Here is a 12,251-nt window from a genome sequence, read left to right on the forward strand (position 1 = left end):
GGTGGTGGCGGGAAGAGTCAGAAATATTTAATAAATAAATAAATAATTAAAAATGGAAAAAAAGAAAAAAAACATTTGAATCATGGTGAAGAATGTAATACTTGATTTGAACTACAAGAATGGAACTTCCAAAAGTAAGTCAAATATAAAATTTTATTACAGAGAAAATACTTTACATCTGGACTTCCTGAGCTACCAAAAAGCAGGTTCTCATTGTTTTCAAAATGTTTGTGTTTACACTAAAGGGATCTTCAATGTAGCAATTATCATTGCTCAGAAAAAAATCTTCTGATTTTTATTGTTTGTGAACTCACCTCTTACATACATATGAAAAAAAATATATATATATGTATGAACATATAATTCAAATTAATTGACTTAATAGTGAATACAATAATTATGCTTCAAAGACAAAATGCTTTGGCCTAGATAATAATTAAGGTCACAGTGGAATTCCCTTGATGTGGTTATTACATATGCTCATCAGAACTTTTACAGTTTCACAAGACAAATGATTTACAACATCTTTCCAACTTAAGAAAGCTTATATTATATTTCTTAACTGAGTTGTTTAAATAGTCCATATATAAATGTTCTCTTGTATTATCATATGTCTTCACATGATAGATTATTTCTTTTACATACAAAATGTCATGGGGAATAGTCTGACTTTTATATGTAAGAACATCTTGGTTCTGGACATGACTTGCCATCTGCTGTGTATTTTGAAAACTTGGGAGAAGATCTACCTTTCTGTTCAATGAAGTAACTAAGAAGAGGTTGCTGAGTTATTTTTTCAAATTTTTTGTCCTTTAGAGTAAGCAAGGTTGCTCTGTCTTTTGGGTAGGTATTATGTGTGATTTTGCTCCTGATTCTGGTTTCAATGGCAAGAGCAGGAAAATGGCCGAAGCTTCTTACAGAATGGGAAAAGCAAAGGTATAGATTTCTTGGTCCTTCCCCCTCTGGGTAGAAGTGTCTAGCAGAAATACAGGATGTATTCTTTCCCTTACCACCTGCTATGAGCCTGCACTTACAGGAAAAGAGAAAAGCAGGGTGAACCTCGGACTGGCCGCACAGCCTCCACAGGGTCTTTGATATCATTCTGGAAAGAGAATTAGAACTTCAGGAGATTCACTGGGGCCTGAGACTCTCGAACAGAACAGCTGCTTACTTTGTTTATAGTAAAGCTTGTTTACCCTCCTGCATCCCAGAGTGTTATACTTTCACTGCCTCAACTGGGATCTTGTCGGTTATACCTCAAGGACCATCCAGCAATCTCATTTAAACTCCTTAACAACACTTTGAAGATAATAACTTTTTAAATTCACTAAAATCAACCAGGCAGTGGTGGGGCTCACCTTTAATCTCAGTATTTGGGAAGTAGAGGCAGGTGGACCTTGGAGTTTGAGGCAACCTGGCCTACAGAGTGAGTTACAGGACAACTAGGACTACACATAGAAACCCTGTCACAAGAAAACAAAAAACAAACAGGAAAATAAACAAAAGCCTCATTAAAATGATACAAATGAGGAAAGGGGACTCTTCCATAAAAAGCCCATATCCACATTATTAACCTTTTCATAACCCTCTTGCTGTTGTTGGTCAAGACCGCTTTGGCATTGAACAACCCTTTCACAGGGGTTGCACATCAGATATCCTGCATATCAGATACTTGCATTATGACTCATAACAGTAGCAAAATTACAGTTATGAAATAGCAATGAAGTAGTTTTGTGGATGGGGGCCACCACATGAGGAACTGTATTAAAGGACCACAACCTTAGGAAGGTTGAGAACCACTGTGCTAAAGTCTATACTGAAACGTCTTCATTGAAGCCCTACTCTGCTCTATACTAACTAGTCCTCAAAGCCGTGAAAGATGTTTTGGCCTCAGTCAAAATCCAGAAAGCATCAGGGAAACTCTTCAGGTTGCTGTGTGTGACCATGAGGAGCGGTGCCTCTTGCCTCTGTCCCCCAAAGGTTAACACAACCAGCACAGAGTTTAAGAAGCCTATGTTACCAGCCTTTCAGAAAGCGCCTCTCCCGCAGGTGGTCATTTTCTAGATTTTTGGGTAAAGTATACCTTTTCTGCTTGCTCTTTAAACTTTATACAAATGAACAATGTAGCATGTGCTTCTGTGTCTGTCTTCTGTGAGTGCACTTAGCCAGACTAGTTCTAATTGAAACCCGCTGCTATTTCGTGGGCACCCTGGTAAACCTATTGCACATTTTCCTTCTCTTGATATTTTTGTCTTTCTTCCCAAACAAACTATCTTCCTTTTCCTCTCTGTCAAATTTTCTTTAGGAAGGATCTTTCTGAAAGCCTTATGGCTATCAGGATGAGTGTAAATTCTGCTTTGTACTATCTTGCATTCTTAACTTTTCTTCTGACTTTCCATTTGATAAATCAAAGACCACATTTTTTGGTTGGTTGGTTGGTTTTTCCTTCCATGACATTAGTCTCTATAGAATTTCACCTGTTTCCTGAAATAACACCTGAACAAAAGGCAGCTCTCCTCAATTGTCACTGTCATTGCCAGATTCTTCCAGTACCCGCCTCACGGATTTACTGTTAAATCCCTCTAGTCATGCACACCAAAGTTTCACTCCTGTTCTTCTGGGCTAAGACATCATACGCTAAGTGTTGACTGAGATTTCTGTCCTACCCAGTCCTGCAGTCATTCAGTCCCAAAGAAACACACAGAAGTCTACATTAACTATAAACTGATTTGCCTATTAGCTCAGGCTTTATATTAACTCTTATAACTTATATTAGTCCATAATTCTTATCTGTGTTAACTCTATGGCACGGTACCTTTTTCGGTGAGGCAGTCACATCTTGCTTCCTCTGTGTCTGGATGACAACTGCAGACTGCCTCTTTCCTCTTCCCAGAATTCTTGCTGTTCTCATTGACCTGCCTCATTCCTGCCTGGTCACCCACCTATACATCCTGCCTGGCTACTGGCCAATCAGCATTATATTAAACAAGTGTGTTGCAAGGAGGAGCTATTTGTTTGGTTACTGGCTGCTTTCTGCTTGTTCATCCCGGCCACCCAGAACCAAAATAACCACACAGAAATATTTATTAAATCACTAGTTGGCCCATTAGCTCTAACTTCTTTTTTTTTTCTTTTTTTTTCCTTTTTTTTCTTTTTTATTTTTTTAATTAATTAATTTATTTATTTAATTTATTTATTCTGATGATTGGCTCCCATCCCCCAGTTCCTCCCTACCTTTTTAACCACTATCTCTACTCCTTCTCTCTCCCCCCCCTCACTGAAACAGGAGAACAAACAAGAATTAAAAACTAACAAAGGGAAAGCAAAAGAAACACACACAAAACAAAACCCATGGAAACACAAAATCAAAAACCATAACATACAAACAAAATAACCAGTAAAGAAGAAAAAAAAACATGCTCAACAAAGCAGTATGAGATTCAAAACTCTACAAAAATACCACTGAGTTCATTTTGTATTGGCCATCTACTGCAGGGCACAGAGTCTGCCATTGAGTGTGATTAAGTGTGCTTTTGTGGACACCCAGTGAGATTCCACTGGAGAAACTAGTTTTTCCTTTGCAAGCAGTTATCAATTAGAAACATGTCTTGGTTAGGGATCTTCCTTGCTTTGTTATTCTTCTCTACCCTCATAACCATACCAAGAGATGTGCTTTATTAACTTTCCAGATATTTCTCAGTGTCTTCAGTTTGGTGGCTGAGTCTAGTCATCACAATTACTTTATGAAAGTAATTGAGTAATATTTCTTTAGAAGAGACAAACATTTGTTTGCTGAATTCCAGAAAGAAATTTTTATGTGGGATTTATAATGTGCATATAGAATCCCAAATGCTCCTATTAGCTTGTTTTCGTTCTACAAAGAAGGAGGGAACAGAGTTAAGTAAATGGAATGTGTACGGTATTGGATTCATGAGTTCCTTCTTCATGCTATTGGCATCACCTCTGGCAAAATAATTCAATCTCAGTTGGTCTATAAAATACGTGTAATAGTGGATGTAACCTCAAAGAATGTGTGTCACCTCTTTTCGATTGTTTATATGCAGTTCGAATGTATCCCCCAAGCTCATGTACTGGAAGTTTGGACCTGACGTAAATGAATTTTGCTGAAGAAAGCCATTTGGAAAGTGGCTAGCTCATCAGCAAAGACATTGTTGGAAGAATTAGCTGCGATTTCTTAACCAGGCTCCGGTTAGTCTCCACGTGGGTGAACTGATGAGAAAGGCTGGGCTTTCCTCAGTCTCCAGGTTGTGCCATACAATTTCCTTCTCATACCCTCCCACCATCAAGGTGCCACCCACCGCGAAGCCACATCATTGTAACCATCTCCACATACTCTGCCACTATGGGAATGCCACCACTGAGTTACAACTCAGGGTAATCCACCACTGCCGCCAGGAGAATGAACAACACAGGCTTTGAAATTTCGTAAACTATTTGTGTGTCAAGGTGGAAGGGGATGTATGTCTTGATAAATTTCCTGTTTCAAGTACTTTGTGTTAACATTTAAAGATGACTTTCTGGTTAATATAGGAATTTGATCCCTAATTTTATATTATAATGAAAACTAAAGAACTAGGGGTACAAATAAAGTCTAATCATTAATCAATTATGATTTAATCTAAATTTTCATTCTTGGAAGTCTTGAGAGACAGGAGAGTTTATTGAGTATGAAGATAGCCTGGGCTACATTTGCAGGATCCTGTCTAAAAAAAAATAACTGAAAAAAAAAACTGACAAAAAAAGGAGAGTTTAATGAAGTATACATATGCCTTCATTTTTTGCAAACATATTTCTAACAGAGTTTTTATTTTAAATATATAAAATTTTGACCAAAAATGAAAATCTTGTTGTAGTTAAATCTATAGTCTTCTTTATAAGTCTATTTTTCTGAATAACATGAAGTAAATATTAACTATCAGAAACTAGTTACCTTTTCTAGGTCACCCGCTCAGAGACTCATTCCACAGCAAAAGCTTGTAGCCTGCAATCAACACTGCTGTGGGAGAAAGCGGAAGAAAGCCAAACCTTAATGGCAACAGCAATTTTCTTTCTTTTGAAGAAGAAAAGAAAAACAGCCCAAGTCCCTCTGAGAATTTGAAAGACTTGTCTCAAGTCTCATCGGTTTGACTTCAGAAGGAAGCCATGAAGCTGCCCGTGTCGCACTCTCATTGACCGAGTCAAGAATCCTGCTAGACAGTCAAAGTGAGAAGAGATTTTCTAATGAAAAAAAATGTCGCAAAACTTCACAGTCTCCCCGGTATGTTCTGACTCTGATTTTCTGTGGCTGTATCTATTTGAAGCCGTGCACACATCACATTTAGGAGGTAAGCCAACGCTGACAACCAATTTACTGTGACTTTGGGAAGAGTTGTTTTCTTGTTACTAAAAACAATGACGTAGATTTTTGCTATTGTTGTTCAAAGAGTTTTCTCTCAAAATTCTATGCACTGGAACCAAAGCAAAATGAAATGTCTTTGAAGTACTTCATTTTTTAAAGTAAAAATATTTGTCTGCCTCTGTCACAAAGCATCATGTCAAATCTATTTGGTGACTCCATGTCAGTCTCTGTTCCGCAGGTGATGTCACCACTGGAAATAATTCTGGGATGATTTTTCATCTCTTAAAATCTCTAAAAATTTATATTCCCTGAAAAACCTTGAAAAAGGCTGTTAAACTCTGGCTATCCGAAGACACTGAGAGGGAAAGGCAGGAAGTACAGGATGTTTGGTTTGTTTAGGGAATAAATGGTGAGAGGAGGGAAGCTCGTTGGAGACTTCCTGGTTGTTTTCAAAGACCTCTATAAAACACTGGCAACCTCGCAATTTGAGTGCAGATAACTTAGACAACAGTATAGCATGTATAGCCCAGATTCTACATAATTGATTGTAGATGGACAAGCACCAATTAGGAAATGATCTTAATTTAACGTGTGCTGGAAAGAGGCATGGAAATATTCTCTAGTTTTTCCGCTGGGTGGGAATTTAAGTAGTCATTTCTGGTGACAACTCCTGTCTATAATGAATTTAGCCATTAGGACATTTATCCATGTTTAATTTCCTCTGTGCTAAGCTGTCTTTAAAAGATTCCGGATAAGCCTTATGATTTATAGAAGAAGATAATTTTAATCTCTATTTCAGGGAATACCTGTCAGCCTTTGGATATATGGTAGATCTCATGAACAGTAAATGAACACTTCAAATGCATTCATCTAAGTACTTAAAGCATTCATCATTATAAATAATAAGAAATACAATTGCATTTGGGAAGAGCAATGCATAAGTAGATAGAAAGACTGCGTTCTATTGCTCTATCTTCTTGTCACATGTAGAGCTTACCACACCACATACACAACACAGTTTAACCCACATGAACACCATGCAAGGCATCCTTCTAGCTCATTCTGGGCTCTTCACCTGGGCCCTTGGGGCGTGGCTCTTCCAACTGTTTTAATGTCTCTTAGTCTGTTGTTAGTGAGACCAAACTTTCATTGTGATTTCTGACCAGCATACCTGAGAAGAAAAGAAGCCATCCCTCCAGATATAAAAACAGCATGTATGACCATTTTTATTTCATTTGCTGAACTAGTCAGAATTTTCTCTAAGGCTAATTTCTATAGGCAAAGCTCTTTTCATGAGCCAAGTACAACCACTGCCTGGCACATGGTTTTGGCTTTCAGATTTGGCTAGTGCACACTTGCTAAAAGACAGAATACTTTAGGCTATTTAATCAAATCCAGAAGACCGAAGTGATTACAGTTGAACTTAGAATTATTGCATACATACACATATACACAGTTTATTAATGGATTTGCTGTCATTCAGCCTACCTCCATCTAGCTTTATCACAAAGAGCAGCCAAAAGTCTATGACTTTAAAGTTTAATGCATTGTAAATGGTTGATAATTTTAATCTCCATTAAAGAGAATGTTTGGAATTCAGAAATGGAAATTTATGTTTGACCTGTAGACAACTCAGCTTATAGTAGATGCACTTATTACCAAATCATAAAAGGAAAGTCTAGAGGCTGTGGTAGGACCTGGTATGTTTCAAACAAGAGGTTCTATGAAGTATGGCCTTACAAAAATTGTCGATCAAAGTTATTCCCCAGCTTTACACACTGGAGAGCAAGCATCAGCATCATATCCCCTTATAGATACCTAAGAGACATTCTATAAGCACGTGCTGGGCCTTCGACAAGCTCTAAGTATAAAATGGTTTTCTTGTACAGCCAGGAGCAAAGCATTCTGCTGTTCCACATACTCATGGCCTTGATACACTGTCTCACTGTAGCCTCAACCTCAAGGAGAGATGAGTATCCATGGGCTAAGAGCTTTGAAACCATGAAATAGACCCTTCCTTTTTACAGTTGATTACCCCAGTTATTTAGTCATAGTGACAGAAACTTATAATAACAGTCCTATGCATTTGAATATTTTTGAAGTCCATCCAATTTCTTAATTTTGGCAGGTGTGTAATTTTATTGAAACAGAGTTAAAATCACAAAGCTTACTATGAAAATTATCAACACTATCCCCAAAGACTAGATCATTGTAAATGGTCTAAAAAATACATACAGGGTTACCTGGATACTCAAAGACTCAACAATGATAGAGAATTATGGATAGTTTTCCCCTTACGAAAGTAGATGCAAAAATACTCAATAAAATACTTACAAACAGAATCCTAGAACACATCAAAAAGATCATCCACCATGATCAAGTAGACTTTATCCTAGATATACATAGATAGATCAATACATAAAATCAACAAATGTAACCCACCATACAAATGGAAAAACAAAAGCCACACGATCATCACATTAAACGCAGAAAAAAAAACTTTAACAAAATTCCAACACCCCTCCACAAGAAAAGTCCCGGAGAGATTATGGTTATAAGATATGAGAATAATTGAAAGTAAGATAAACAAAAAGTAAGAAAAATAAAAAGGCCCAAGGTAAAAGGTAGACAAAGAGAAACAGGTTAATTTAAGTTAAAAGAGCTGGCCAGAAATGAGCCTAAGCTAGACCGAGCATTCATAACTAATAAGAAATCTCCATGTCATTATTTGGTTGCTGGTTGGTGGCCCAAAAAGAGAAAGCGTGGTGCGTGTCTGTGTATACAAAATAGCGAGGAATGATCTTACTTTTCCCCACTTCATTATGCCTTCAATGTGACATTGACATTAGTGACTGTAAAATTGTCTATGCCCAACCATGGAATAGAAAAAACTAACATCTATCAGCAAAGAGGTATAAAGGAGGGAATTTTCCTCAACACTTCTAAGGCCCCTTGCTCAACAAACACTGAAAACCATTAGCATTTATTTATTAAAACTCATACAGCATGGAAGACTTCAGAAATGATAACTTGAAGATGCTGGAAAAGTACATTTTTTTAAAATGCACGTTCAACACAGCATCAACAGCAGAATTAACAAGAAAAACTAAAACTGGATGAAAGCATTTGAGCAAATGAATACAATGGAGAAGACCCAGAGGTCAGCTGTCAGGTTCTTTTTGGTACCTCCAGGTAGCAGCTCTTTCTCTAGGAAGAAAGGAGGACCCTTCTGTAATGAAGTGCTTGCAATCTGTTACTAGACAGGATTGAGGTGATAATTTTCTTATGACCCATCCTGCTGAGAAACAATGTACTAAGTTTTATATTTGGAGAGAGATGAGTTAAAGCTTCTATGATCGGCCTTGAGAATCTAAACAGTCCTACTTCTGAGGTTTTCCTAATTTCAGGCAGTTGCTTCTACTCAGCATGAGAGACTGCTATGCTACATTCCGGTGGGTCGTGTGTTGAATAAGCTCCAACAGTGACCAACCTATAATTGACAAATCAGCTTCCATTTTAGTGTCTCATTTTTCTCAGGAGGAATACCAGAGTCTGTTAGAATTGGGTGATTTCAATTAGTGATAGTTCAAAATGATCTGCATGGGCAGCGATATAGGCAAATCTGAGATTGTGACAAGGAAAGCTGCTCGTGGAAAAGCAGTCATGATGAATACACAGTGTGAGATCTCATTAGGAAGAAGGTTCAGCTCAGAGTGAAGGGAGTGAAAGACTTCAACAACTCAGCATTCAAAGGTGGATATAGGAAGGGAAGCCAGAAAGGGCAGAACAACTGAAATCAACTGAAGCATGAAATAAGCTACCACACTTATCTGATAAACTAATTAAATAAACAACCATGATGGTAGGCTAGTAAAATGCCTGGCTCTATAGAAGAATGGTCAGAACCATGAGTGCTTCTGAAATCTCAGCAAGGCAAACTATGGAAATATTCAGTGCACTTAGAACCACTGAGGGCAGAGCTGACCTTAGTGAGAGATGAGATAGTTGAAGATGGCACTGGGAAAGAAACTAGAGCAGTCTGAGGAGGAAATTAGTGGGATATTGCAGAGATGAAGGAAGGGAACGTGGAAAAGCAGAAGGGCCAATTGTAGAGATTGGAGCCATCCCACAGTTTCTAATAGTTTAAGGGAAATATCCAGATGCAAGAATGTATAAAGAATTAACTTGGTAAAATTATTTGGAAAGTGGGTGTTGTGCAATCTGACTGAACACTTGCTTTTAGTAATAGGATAGAAGAGAGAATGATGAGGATGTAGGTACTGTTGCTAAGACACCTAGTGGGTCCATTCTGATGGCTCCAGTTTCACTACCAAATAGGAAGAGAAATAAACATCAGACACTTCAGCAGAGTGAGGAGACTAAGCATGATTTAAATGCTTTCTTTATGTTGTGATTTCAAACAGAAGGAAGCACATTCCACACACATGAGGAGTATTCTCTACTTCTTTTGCTACGTTTGCTATATGGACATTGTTAAAATATATGCTCAGAAGGCTGCAATTCCCTTTGGCAGATATAACAAAGTTATACATCTGGTTTATTAATCAGAAATCACAAAATATTTTACAGACTATTCTTAACACATTCAAAGAAATCATGAATTTAAAAAAATGTTCTTATGTGGCATAATTTCTTTCAAGTCCATTAAGTCCATTAAGTACATGTGTCTTATGCCTGCAGAGTCTAGAAAAGGTCACCAGATTCCCTTGAACTAGAGTTAAATACAGTTGTGAGCTACCATGTAGATGCTGGAAATCAAACCCAACATGTCTGGAAGAGTCTCTTAACCAATGAACTTTTTTACCATCTACCTATCTGTTGGTTTTTAATTTCGTTGAAGAACTTCTATTCCAATTTTATGTTTTGAGAATTTCATATGAGAGTACTAAGTTTACATAAATACCCACCTACTGCTCACCCCTCCAAATTGTTTCATGCACCCCCACGATATTATATATGCCATATGCATGCAACTATATAAATAAAACCATCTAAGTTTCTTTAATGTTGTTCATATGTATGTGTTTAGATCTGACCATTTGGAATTGAATAACCAATTAAATAATACATTCCTGAGGGAAACTAATCCTCCTTCAGCAGCATGAATTATCTACAGCTCTTCAGCTGGGGGTAGTGTGAGATTTCCCCCCATCCAAGCTGACATATGAAGTGGTGTTCTGATTTTTCAAGTCTTATTGAGGAAACCATAATGTCAAGGTTTCAGGAATATAACTTCACTATAATACACAGACCACACTCTCACAAGAAGATTTCCTACTCAAAGCAGATTTACCAATGACAGCTCTTAACCCATTCAAAAAAGTAAAAACAGAAAGGGCACTTCCAAACTCCTTCTATAAAGCCAGTATTATTGTATTATTGAAACCAGGTCAAGACAAAGACACACATACAAACAAAACAAGCAAACAAACAGTGGACCAAATCCTTATTCTCAAGGAACACAGATGTAAAATTCCTCACTAAAATACTTGCAAACCAAATTTAGGCATATATGTTCCTTTAATGTTGCATATGTGTGTGTGTGTTCATATATATGTGCTTAGATCTGACTGAGATTGAATAATCAAATAAATGACACATACTTGGGGTAGATTTATTCTCCCTATGAGTGGACATTAATTATCTGTAGTTCTTTATCTAGAGACTGGTTAGACAAAATACAAATATATCATTGTTTATTATTTATTATATATATTATATGTGTTCCTTTCCACAACAATACCACTGGTTTTATGCCAGAGATGAATGGAGAGTTCAATATATGTATGTCAATAAATGTAATAATTATATAATGAACTTATAGGCAAAAATCATGTAATCATCTCAATAGATGCAGAAAAGATATTTGACAAAATCAAACATACCTTCATGATAAAAGTCATAGAATGAGTAGAACTAGAGGAAACATACTTTTATAAATAAAATAAAAGCTATATATATGACAAACACACAGAATAGCCTCCTAAATGGAGAAAAACTTAAAGCAATCCCACTGAATTCCACAGTGGGGTGGGAACATCCATGATCCCACTCCTTCTCAATACTGTGTTGGAAGCACCAGTTAAAACAAAGGAGAAGAGAAAGAAATTAAAGAAATACAAATAGGAAACTAAGAAGCCAAACCATTTCTGAAATTACCTGGTACGAGTGAGAAGGAAAGACGGAAGACACAACAAACCCGCATAGGAGTTTAGTAGAAGGGGCGTGCACAGGCCTGGGAAGTCAATGTACAGAGAGAGAGAAGAAGGAAGATGGCGATTCCAACTTTTAAAAGCTACCTGGCCCATGCGCACAGGGAGTTGACATGGCTATGTCATACGCAGATGATGGGCTCACACATGCGTGCAAGGGCTTAGCTGAGTCATACATGGATGATGTAATCCATGTCGCACATGGGTCACAGGGCCCTTTAACATCCCCGAGGGCCATTAGGCACTTCTGCCTGAGGGCTTGTCCGCACATGCATGGCCCCTAGAACCCAGAAGTTTCAGCCTTATGTGGCTGAAATCATTACAATCTCTATTTGAGATGATACTACGCGTAAGAGATTCCAAAAATTCCCCCAGAGAACTTTGAGAAATGACCAACACTTTTAGCAAAGTGACAGGGTGTAAAATTAACTTAGAAAAATCGATAGCATTTCAATGAACTAACAACAGCCCTACTGAGAATGAGATCACGGAAACACTCCCATTAACAATCATCACACAAACATGAAGTATCTGGGAATAAACCTAGCCAAGAATGTGAGAGCCCTCAACAGCAAAAGCCTTCAATCTGTGAGGAAATTGGAGAAGACAATAGAAGATGGGAAGACCTCCCATGCTCACTTATCACTAGAGCTAATGTA

This window comes from Alexandromys fortis, unplaced genomic scaffold (assembly GCF_014885135.2).
Source record: "Alexandromys fortis isolate MF-2015 unplaced genomic scaffold, M_Fortis_MF-2015_v1.1 scaffold_28, whole genome shotgun sequence".
Taxonomy (NCBI): Eukaryota; Metazoa; Chordata; class Mammalia; order Rodentia; family Cricetidae; genus Alexandromys; species Alexandromys fortis.